The sequence below is a fragment of the Oncorhynchus tshawytscha genome, unplaced genomic scaffold (genome assembly GCF_018296145.1).
Source record: "Oncorhynchus tshawytscha isolate Ot180627B unplaced genomic scaffold, Otsh_v2.0 Un_contig_12599_pilon_pilon, whole genome shotgun sequence".
Classification (NCBI taxonomy): Eukaryota; Metazoa; Chordata; class Actinopteri; order Salmoniformes; family Salmonidae; genus Oncorhynchus; species Oncorhynchus tshawytscha.
The window spans coordinates 29,924-42,198 of NW_024608828.1; the positions used below are offsets into that span (position 1 = coordinate 29,924).

General features: G+C 45.0%; 1 long non-coding RNA gene across 1 annotated transcript in view; it reads right to left on the reverse strand.

Moving 5' to 3' along the window:
- Window positions 1–227: 227 nt before the first annotated feature.
- The window catches only part of LOC121843874, a 39,414-nt gene continuing 27,366 nt past the window's right edge, over window positions 228–12,275 (reverse strand). Inside the window, exons 2-3 of the long non-coding RNA XR_006081775.1 lie at window positions 6,754–6,887; window positions 228–273 (exon numbers count right to left, since the gene is read on the reverse strand). This is a non-coding gene — a long non-coding RNA (uncharacterized LOC121843874). The remainder of the gene's footprint in view (window positions 274–6,753; window positions 6,888–12,275) is intronic.

Below are 12,275 nucleotides of genomic sequence, written 5' to 3' on the forward strand. Positions count from 1 at the left end.
TTGTCTTCCGGCAAGTAGGAGTGATGCTAGTCCCTCAACTGGACAGAGTCACGCTCTATGATGTGAGGAGATGTGCTATGTCATGTATAATTCATGTAATCAAACCCGGACCAAACTCTCCATTCACCTTAAAAGGAAATACAGCCGCTTACATTCTATCAGGAAATTAGATCTGTCTCTCAATTTGAATAATAAAACTGTGTGGTGTGTGTAATGTTAAGATGACCTTACCTCCTCCACCATGGCCAGCATACGCCGAGTGCTCTCCAGTGACTGTGAAGAGAAAAGACTCATATTAGAGAGTTGTCAGATAAATCTCTTCTCTACTACTGTACTGTACCACACACCTGGTGATGAACACACCTGGTGATGAACACACCTGGTGATGAACACACCTGGTGATGAATACACCTGGTGGGGAATACACCTGGTGATGAATACACCTGGTGATGAACACACCTGGTGATGAACACACCTGGTGATGAATACACCTGGTGGGGAATACACCTGGTGATGAATACACCTGGTGATGGACACACCTGGTGATGAATACACCTGGTGATGAATACACCTGCTGATGAACACACCTGGTGATGAACACACCTGGTGATGAACACACCTGGTGATGAATACACCTGGTGATGAACACACCTGGTGATGAATACACCTGGTGATGAATACACCTGGTGATGAATACACCTGGTGATGAACACACCTGGTGATGAACACACCTGGTGATGAACACACCTGGTGATGAACACACCTGGTGATGAACACACCTGGTGATGAATACACCTGGTGATGAACACACCTGGTGATGAACACACCTGGTGCTGAACACTGTGAAGAACACACCTGGTGATGAATACACCTGGTGATGAACAAACCTGGTGATGAACACACCTGGTGATGAACACACCTGGTGATGAATACACCTGTAACCAGTGCTGGTGTCAACTCTATTGGAACTCCATTTTCATTCAGTGAACCCATTTCATAAACAAAATAATCATTATATAATACAAACATTAAATAATAATCGGATCACCTCCTATATTGACAGGGTTAGTATTTCGGCTCTGCACTCCAGCACTTTGGATTTGAAATGATACAATGACTACGAGGTTAATGTGCAGAACTTTGAGGGTATTTTCATCCATATTGGGTGAACCGTTTAGAAATTGCAATGCTGGTGTACAGAGCCAAAACAACAATAATTGAGTCACTGTGCCAATATTTGGAGCTCCCGGTCTATAGGAGGATGTATCATTAACAGGGATACAGTGAGCTACCAAGTCTTTACATTCCCACTGAATTTATCACATGTTCTCTTCACTCTTCCCTCCCTCCTTTTCCAACAATCTGCTTTTACATAACAATCTCTCCCTCTAAATGTCTCCCTTCCTATCTACCGTGCCCCTCCTCAATCTCTACCTCCCTCTCTCTCTCCCTCTCTCTCCTCTCTCCCTCCCTCCCTCCCTCCCTCCCTCCCTCCCTCCCTCCCTCCCTCCCTCCCTCCCTCCCTCCCTCCCTCCCTCCCTCCCTCCCTCCCTCCCTCCCTCCCTCCCTCTTGCCATTTCTCTAATCTCTCCCCCCACTCCCATCTCCCTCCCTCTCCAGAGCCTGTCTGGATTACATTATCTCTTCATGAATGTTTAATAGGTCCATTTGAGCTATTCTACTATTCTAGCGATCTGAATTAAAGGCTGCGTCCCCACTCCATAGGAAAGGACAGGCCAGAGAGATGTACAGTTAACACTGTCTATAACCTCACCCACAGCAAAACCACAGGGACATAGACACAGTAGGACACATAACAGTGATAGTTAGTTTATGGCAAATATAATTTATGGCTGACTAAGGGTAGTTGAAAAGCAGGGCTCAATGACAGAGGAGAATAGTGAGAGAATAACAGTGACGTGGATAGCAAGACAAACGAGCCAGGGATTATTAATGTGAGATTATTAAAGTGAGAATTCTAACGCATTGTCAATCTGTGATCAAATGAACCCAAAGACAGTGGGCTACATGCGACAGTTGTGGAGTAAGGGTGAGATATTAGACAATGCCTTCTGTTACCGACCTCAGATGCCACACGTTCACCCTGCGGGGCGACAGACGGGGTAATTATAATAACGCATCATATTACACTTTTCTCAAAAGACACATGTAGGTCACGAGACAGGAGATTTATCTTTGTTGATGTGTGATTATATCATATGTTGTCATCTTTTTGACTACCAACCCAGACCAGACCGACGGCCATTTTGGAAAGACTCCTTCCTGTGCCGTGCCAGGTTTTTTTCCCCCACACTAGCAGGCCCAAATACTCAAAGTGGGATTTGTCTGAGAAATCGGTCCATGGCTGGTTGTCTGTTATTTTTGACCCCTGACAGGAAGTCCTAGTCCTGGCTCTACCTCAAAGAATCAACAAAGGTCCTTTCGTAATCTATAAAAAGATGAGATCTCTTTCTCTCCATGGAAGCCAAATGGGTATACTGTTAGACAGTGTTCAATTAATACAGTTAAATACATATGGATCAGCCTCAATGAGCTTTATATAAAAAAAAAAAAGAAGTTATATTGCGATTTACATACACAGATTTGATCTCTTTCTATCCTTGGAAACCAAAACACAGTGCTCAATATAAGGCCAAAGCTGATTGACATATTGAGTGACCAAGCTGTGTAAACACAGCAGGGTCTGGTTGACTCAGCTTAGCTTAGAGCAATACAGCCTATTTATAGTCAAACAGCACTCAAACGTAGTTCTAATTCAAGACTTGCAAATCCCCATATAGGCTATCTCCCGTTAGGTATGTATTACAGTGTAGCTAAAGTGGGACAAAATAGTTGAAGGAGCTCTGATACGGAACAGATGTCTAGTTGAAGGAGCTCTGATACGGAACAGATGTCTAGTTGAAGGAGCTCTGATACGGAACAGATGTCTAGTTGAAGGAGCTCTGATACGGAACAGATGTCTAGTTGATAGAGCTCTGATACAGAACAGATGTCTAGTTGAAGGAGCTCTGATACGGAACAGATGTCTAGTTGAAGGAGCTCTGAATGTGGAATAGATGTCTAGTTGAAGGAGCTCTGAATGTGGAATAGATGTCTAGTTGAAGGAGCTCTGATATGGAACAGATGTCTAGTTGAAGGAGCTCTGAATGTGGAATAGATGTCTAGTTGAAGGAGCTCTGATACGGAACAGATGTCTAGTTGAAGGAGCTCTGAATGTGGAATAGATGTCTAGTTGAAGGAGCTCTGAATGTGGAATAGATGTCTAGTTGAAGGAGCTCTGATACGGAACAGATGTCTAGTTGAAGGAGCTCTGATACGGAACAGATGTCTAGTTGATGGAGCTCTGAATGTGGAATAGATGTCTAGTTGATGGAGCTCTGATACAGAACAGATGTCTAGTTGAAGGAGCTCTGATACGGAACAGATGTCTAGTTGAAGGAGCTCTGAATGTGGAATAGATGTCTAGTTGATGGAGCTCTGATACGGAACAGATGTCTAGTTGATAGAGCTCTGATACGGAACAGATGTCTAGTTGATGGAGCTCTGATACGGAACAGATGTCTAGTTGAAGGAGCTCTGATACGGAACAGATGTCTAGTTGATGGAGCTCTGATACGGAACAGATGTCTAGTTGAAGGAGCTCTGATACGGAACAGATGTCTAGTTGAAGGAGCTCTGAATGTGGAATAGATGTCTAGTTGAAGGAGCTCTGAATGTGGAATAGATGTCTAGTTGAAGGAGCTCTGATACGGAACAGATGTCTAGTTGAAGGAGCTCTGAATGTGGAATAGATGTCTAGTTGAAGGAGCTCTGAATGTGGAATAGATGTCTAGTTGAAGGAGCTCTGATACGGAACAGATGTCTAGTTGAAGGAGCTCTGATACGGAACAGATGTCTAGTTGATGGAGCTCTGAATGTGGAATAGATGTCTAGTTGATGGAGCTCTGATACGGAACAGATGTCTAGTTGATAGAGCTCTGATACAGAACAGATGTCTAGTTGATAGAGCTCTGATACGGAACAGATGTCTAGTTGATAGAGCTCTGATACAGAACAGATGTCTAGTTGATAGAGCTCTGATACGGAACAGATGTCTAGTTGATAGAGCTCTGATACAGAACAGATGTCTAGTTGATAGAGCTCTGATACGGAACAGATGTCTAGTTGATAGAGCTCTGATACAGAACAGATGTCTAGTTGATGGAGCTCTGATACGGAACAGATGTCTAGTTGATGGAGCTCTGATACAGAACAGATGTCTAGTTGATAGAGCTCTGATACGGAACAGATGTCTAGTTGAAGGAGCTCTGATACGGAACAGATGTCTAGTTGAAGGAGCTCTGAATGTGGAATAGATGTCTAGTTGAAGGAGCTCTGATACGGAACATATGTCTAGTTGAAGGAGCTCTGATACGGAACAGATGTCTAGTTGAAGGAGCTCTGATACGGAACACATGTCTAGTTGATGGAGCTCTGATACGGAACAGATGTCTAGTTGATGGAGCTCTGATACGGAACAGATGTCTAGTTGATGGAGCTCTGATACGGAACAGATGTCTAGTTGATGGAGCTCTGATACGGAACAGATGTCTAGTTGATGGAGCTCTGATACGGAACAGATGTCTAGTTGATGGAGCTCTGATACGGAACAGATGTCTAGTTGAAGGAGCTCTGATACGGAACAGATGTCTAGTTGAAGGAGCTCTGATACGGAACAGTTGTCTAGTTGAAGGAGCTCTGATACGGAACAGATGTCTAGTTGAAGGAGCTCTGATACGGAACAGATGTCTAGTTGATGGAGCTCTGATACGGAACAGATGTCTAGTTGATGGAGCTCTGATACGGAACAGATGTCTAGTTGATGGAGCTCTGATACGGAACAGATGTCTAGTTGAAGGAGCTCTGATACGGAACAGATGTCTAGTTGATGGAGCTCTGATACGGAACAGATGTCTAGTTGAAGGAGCTCTGATACGGAACAGATGTCTAGTTGATGGAGCTCTGATACGGAACAGATGTCTAGTTGATGGAGCTCTGATACGGAACAGATGTCTAGTTGATGGAGCTCTGATACGGAACAGATGTCTAGTTGATGGAGCTCTGATACGGAACAGATGTCTAGTTGATGGAGCTCTGATACGGAACAGATGTCTAGTTGAAGGAGCTCTGATACGGAACAGATGTCTAGTTGAAGGAGCTCTGATATGGAACAGATGTCTAGTTGATGGAGCTCTGATACGGAACAGATGTCTAGTTGATGGAGCCCTGACACGGAACAGATGTCTAGTTGATGGAGCTCTGATACGGAACAGATGTCTAGTTGATGGAGCTCTGATACGGAACAGATGTCTAGTTGATGGAGCTCTGATACGGAACAGATGTCTAGTTGATGGAGCTCTGATACGGAACAGATGTCTAGTTGAAGGAGCTCTGATACGGAACAGATGTCTAGTTGAAGGAGCTCTGATACGGAACAGATGTCTAGTTGAAGGAGCTCTGATACGGAACAGATGTCTAGTTGATGGAGCTCTGATACGGAACAGATGTCTAGTTGAAGGAGCTCTGATACGGAACAGATGTCTAGTTGAAGGAGCTCTGAATGTGGAATAGATGTCTAGTTGAAGGACCTCTGATACGGAACAGATGTCTAGTTGAAGGAGCTCTGAATGTGGAATAGATGTCTAGTTGATGGAGCTCTGAATGTGGAATAGATGTCTAGTTGAAGGAGCTCTGAATGTGGAATAGATGTCTAGTTGATGGAGCTCTGAATGTGGAATAGATGTCTAGTTGAAGGAGCTCTGATGTGGAACAGATGTCTAGTTGAAGGAGCTCTGAATGTGGAACAGATGTCTAGTTGATGGAGCTCTGAATGTGGAATAGATGTCTCGTTGAACAGATGTCTAGTTGAAGGAGCTCTGAATGTGGAATAGATGTCTAGTTGAAGGAGCTATGAATGTGGAACAGATGTCTAGTTGAAGGAGCTCTGAATGTGGAACAGATGTCTAGTTGAAGGAGCTCTGAATGTGGAACAGATGTCTAGTTGAAGGAGCTCTGAATGTGGAACAGATGTCTAGTTGAAGGAGCTCTGAATGTGGAATAGATGTCTAGTTGAAGGAGCTCTGAATGTGGAACATATGTCTAGTTGAAGGAGCTCTGAATGTGGAACAGATGTCTAGTTGAAGGAGCTCTGAATGTGGAACAGATGTCTAGTTGAAGGAGCTCTGAATGTGGAACAGATGTCTAGTTGAAGGAGCTCTGAATGTGGAATAGATGTCTAGTTGAAGGAGTGTTGATGTGGAACAGATGTCTAGTTGTATGCTTTTGTCTCAGGTGTTCCAAAAAGCATATCAGAGTAGAAATGCTGATATAGGATCAGGTGCCCCCCTGTCCGTATAATCGTATTCATTTTGATCTTAAATACAATACTGTTCCTAGATCAGCAGTCTTACTCTAAGATGCTTTTCAGACATGAGCCCTGATGTGGATCTCATGTGTGTGAATGAAAGGATGACGGTCTACTGTGAGCCGTCACTCACGTGTGAGGTTCGTGTGTGAGGTTTGTGTGAGGAGTGTGCGAGGTTTGTGTGAGGTTCGTACGTGAGGTTTGTGTGAGGAGTGTGCGAGAGGTTTGTGTGAGGAGTGTGTGAGGTTCGTATGTGAGGTTTGTGTGAGGGGTGTGTGAGATGTGTGAGAGGTTTGTGTGAGGGGTGTGTGAGGTGTGTGTGTGTTTACCTCATCGGCTATCTGATCTGCCTTCGCCTGCAGGTTTTCCAGCTCATTGCGCATGTCCGCTTCATCTGCCATGGCTTCTAGGTAGTGAGAAAACCAAACCACGAGAAGACTGGCTGCTACTGCTACTGCTAAGACTGAGGAGAGAGAGAGAGAGAGAGAGAGAGAGAGAGAGAGAGAGAGAGAGAGAGAGAGAGAGAGAGAGAGAGAGAAAAAAGATAAGTATCAAAGTATCACGTTAGTGCATTATGGCGATGAACAGAATATTTGTTATCCCTTTAGAGTCGCTGCTTAGTGGGGATATGAGAGATCCCAAACAAGTCAAGCTGCATACGGTATGCAATTCAGATATGGTAGAACAGGACAATTCTTTGATAATGAATCTAGTCTACATAGCATTGTGGATGGCTCAGAGTTCTCAGAGTTGTCGGAGTTGTCGGAGTTCTCAGAGTTCTCATAGTTCTCAGAGTTGTCGGAGTTGTCGGAGTTGTCGGAGTTCTCCTAGTTCTGAGTCAAACGAGTTTGCAACCACCTTCACTGAAGCATGGTCTAGATTAGACAGACATACAGAAACAGCAGACAAAATCCCTCAAGGTTAGAGTCCTTCCCTATCTCTTTTCTCCTTCTGAACATCTCAAAGAACAATCTGGCCTTAATGGCCATGTACTCACATAGAACTGGCCACCCCTCCGAGCCTGGTTCCTCTCTAGGTTTCTTCCTAGGTTCCTACCTTTCTAGGGAGTTTTTCCTAGGCACCGTGCTTCTACATCTGCATTACTTGCTGTTTGGGGTTTTAGGCTGGGTTTCTGTTCAGCACATTGTGACATCTGCTGATGTAAAAGGGCTTTATAAATACAGATGAAGTCGGAAGTTTACATACACCTTAGCCAAATACATTTAAACTCAGTTTTTCACAATTCCTGACATTTAATCCTAGGTAATTTAGGATCACCACTTTATTTTAAGAATGTGAAATGTCAGAATAATAGTAGATCATTATTTATTTATGCTTTTATTTCTTTCATCACATTCACAGTGGGTCAGAAGTTTACATACACACAATTAGTATTTGGTACCATTGCCTTTAAATTGTTTAACTTGGGTCAAACATTTCGGTTAGCCTTCCACAAGCTTCACACAATAAGTTGGGTGAATTTTGGACCATTCCTCCTGACAGAGCTGGTGTAACTGAGTCAGGTTTGTGGGCCTCCTTGCTTGCACACACTTTTTCAGTTCTGACCACACATTTTCTATGGGATTGAGGTCAGGGCTTTGTGATGGCCACTTCAATACCTTGACTTTGTTGTTCTTAAGCCATTTTGCCACAACTTTGGAAGTATGCTTGGGGTTATTGTCCATTTGGAAGATCCCTTTGCGACCAAGCTTTAACTGATTGCTTCAATATATCCACAATTTTCCTCACTCATGAAGCCATCTATTTTTTTGAAGTGCATCAGTCCCTCCTGCAGCACAGCACTCTCACAAACATGATGCTGTCACCCCCGTGCTTCACGGTTGGGATGGTGTTCTTCGGCTTGCAAGCATCCCCTTTTTCCTCCAAACATAACTATGGTCATTATGGCCAGTTATATTTTTGTTTCGTCAGATCAGAGGATATTTCTCCAAAAAGTACAATCTTTGTCCCCATGTGCAGTTGCAAACCGTATTCTGGCTTTTTTCATGGCGGTTTTGGAGCAGCGGCTTCTTCTTTGCTGAGAGGCCTTTCAGGTTATGTCGATATAGGACTCGTTTTACTGTGAATATAGATACGTTTGTACCTGTTTCCTCCAGGATCTTCACAAGGTCCTTTGCTGTTGTTCTGGGATTGATTTGCACTTTTTGCACAAAATACGTTCATCTCTAGGAGACAGAACGCGTCTCCTTCCTAAGCGGTATGACAGCTGCGTGGTCCCATGGTGTTTATACTTGCGTACTATTGATTGTACAGATACCTTCAGGCATTTGGAAATTGCTCACAAGGATGAACCAGACTTGTGGAGGTATAAATTTTTTTCTGAGGTCTTTGCTTATTTCTTTAGATTTTCCCGTAATGTCAAGCAAAGAGGCACTGAGTTTGAAGGTATGCCTTTAAATACATCCACAGGTACACCTCCAATCCACAGGTACACCTCCAACAGGTACACCTCCAATATGCCAATTAGCCTGTCAGAAGCTTCTAAAGCCATGACATCATTTTCCAAGCTGTTTAAAGGCACAGTCAACTTAGTGCACGTAAACTTCTGACCCACTGGAATTGTGATACAGTAAATTATAAGTGAAATGAGGGAGAGAGGAAGGGAGGGAGAGAGGAAGGGAGGGAGAGGGGTAATGAGGGAGAGGGGTAATGAGGGAGAGAGGAAGGGAGGGAGAGGGGTAATGAGGGAGAGGGGTAATGAGGGAGAGGGGGTAGGGAGGGAGAGGGGTAGGGAGGGAGAGGGGTAGGGAGGGAGAGGGGTAGGGAGGGAGAGCTTGATGTCTACGATATCGTCTCTATTTCTGTACACTGGGATTCAGTCGGCAAGACGTGGGAACTCATGTTCTTTTTATCCAAATCAACAAATTAAAGTTATTTTCAGGTGAGGGGGAGGCTCAGGTCCCACTGTGCACGGACATCAATTCAACATCTATTCTACGTTGGTTCAACGTAATTTCCTTGAAACGATGTGGAAACAAGGTTGATTGAACCAGTGTGTGCACATTGGTGTGATCCTATGTTTTAATGTCAGATAAGGTCTTCTCACTCCCTCTCTTTCTCTCCCATTCTCACTTCCTCTCTTTCTCTCCCATTCACTCCCTCTCTTTCTCTCCCATTCATTCCCTCTTCCCACTCCCTCTCTCTTTCTCTCCCATTCATTCCCTCTTCCCACTCCCTCTCTCTTTCTCTCCCATTCATTCCCTCTTCCCACTCCCTCTCTCTTTCTCTCCCATTCATTCCCTCTTCCCACTCCCTCTCTCTTTCTCTCCCATTCACTCCCTCTCTTTCTCTCCCATTCACTCCCTCTTCCCCTCCCTCTCTATTTCTCTCCCATTCACTCCCTCTCTTTCTCTCCCATTCACTCCCTCTTCCCACTCCCTCTCTCTTTCTCTCCCATTCACTCCCTCTTCCCACTCCCTCTTTCTCTCCCATTCACTCCCTCTCTTTCTCTCCCATTCACTCCCTCTTCCCTTCCCTCTCTCTCCCGAGTAGTCAGTAGGTCTTTTAATAATTGAGTATCGGCTCTGAAAGGAACAGCAGCCCACAGTACAGGACAGTCAGACTCTTGAAAGCCTCCCTCCTTTCTCTCTTGTGTTGTTGTATTCCCCTCAAGCTCCCTTTCTCTGTGTTTCTTTTTTTGTATTTCTTTTTCATTTCACTGTGAGGGATATTGTCTTCTCCTCATTGTTTGTTTTCAGTACTCTGATTTTCCCTCCTGCTCTTTCCTCCTGTCATCAGTAATGTCTCTCCAGTTGATTACCCCTCCCTCTATTAAATTTATCCATTCTATCTCCTCCTCCTCCTCCTCCCCCCTTCCCCACCCCCCCCTCCTCCTCCTCCTCATCCACCTCCCCCTCCCCCTCCTCCTCCTCCTCCATCTCCTCCTCCTCCTCCTCCTCCTCCTCCTCATCCACCTCCCCCTCCCCCTCCTCCTCCTCCTCCATCTCCTCCTCCTCCTCCCCTCCTCCCCCTCCCCCCTCCTCCTCCTCCTCCTCCTCGCTTCTTTCATGTCCACGACTCTCACATTCACCCCCTTCCCAGGCGAAAGGTTGTTATCACAGCTGGATAGAGACAGCTGATAGGCCTCTAGGTGTTGAATAGTGTCCAGCATTACTATATAACAACATCATAACTTCCTCTTTCAAGTGCCTTTTCCATTCCGTCTTTCGGATGGGACGTTAAACGGGTGTCCTGACTCTCTGAGGTCATTAAAGATCCCATGGCACTTATCGTAAGAGTAGGGGTGTTAACCCCGGTGTCCTGGCTAAATTCCAATCTGGCCCTCAAACCATCACGGTCACCTAATAATCCCCAGTTTGGCTCATTAATCCCCCTCCTCTCCCCTGTAACTATTCCCCAGGTCGTTGCTGTAAATGAGAACGTGTTCTCAGTTAACTTACCTGGTAAAATAACGGATAAATAAATAAAATAAATAAAGTTTGAAATGGACTGGATTCGCTACCAAAGGAGGCTGCATACTGTAACAACACAACAGATCCCAGGCTGTTGGTGAACCGTCTATCAGTTTGTCTCCAGTGATCCCAGGCTGTTGGTGAGCAGTCTATCAGTTTGCCTCCAGTGATCCCATGCTGTTGGTGAACAGTCTATCAGTTTGTCTCCAGTGATCCCAGGCTGTTGGTGAGCAGTCTATCAGTTTGTCTCCAGTGATCCCAGGCTGTTGGTGAACCGTCTATCAGTTTGTCTCCAGTGATCCCAGGCTGTTGGTGAGCAGTCTATCAGTTTGCCTCCAGTGATCCCATGCTGTTGGTGAACAGTCTATCAGTTTGTCTCCAGTGATCGTATGCTGTTGGTAAACCGTCTATCAGTTTGCCTCCAGTGATCCTAGGCTGTTGGTGAACAGTCTATCAGTTTGTCTCCAGTGATCGTAGGCTGTTGGTGAACCGTCTATCAGTTTGCCTCCAGTGATCCTAGGCTGTTGGTGAACAGTCTATCAGTTTGTCTCCAGTGATCCCAGGCTGTTGGTGAACAGTCTATCAGTTTGCCTCCAGTGATCCTAGGCTGTTGGTGAACAGTCTATCAGTTTGTCTCCAGTGATCCTAGGCTGTTGGTGAACAGTCTATCAGTTTGCCTCCAGTGATCCCAGGCTTTTGGCGAACAGTCTATCAGACAAATGTTCCCCTTCCAGTTCCCTTTTAGGACTGACTGACGAAACAGAGACCAAATGCCCAATTGTTATCATGCTATACCTTTTTAAACATTTCAGTCAGATCACAACAGATTAGCCTCAGAAACAGTAAGTACTGCAGCGAGTGAACAGACCATGGTAACAGACCAGCCGTTTTCTGTTATCAACTAAAAACCTCTGCCTTTTGTGGCATTTAGAGTTGACCTTCAGCATGGGGTACAGTACACAGACAGACAGACAGACAGACAGACAGACAGACAGACAGACAAACAGACAGACAGACAGACAGACAGACAGACAGACAGACAGACAGACAGACAGACAGACAGACAGACAGACAGACAGACAGACAGACAGACAGACAGACAGACAGACACGATCAATCCCACTCTCTCTCACACACACACACTTCCTGTCTTTTACCCAACACAGACCTGGTAAGGTCTAACCTTGCTCCATGCAGGGAAAACTTCAAAAACAGAACTTCTCTGGTGCAGAAGTCATGTGTTTTAGTACAAGGTCTTTCTCAATTCAGAATCGGTAGAGGCTCAGTCTCAATTAATCTTTTCTCGATCCTCTCCCCTCATCCTCCCTCTCAACAGGAGAGGTCAGAGAGGAACAGTCTATCAGAGAGGAACAGTCTACCAAGGGACCTTGGACCTCCTCCAATACTGTTGAGAAGAA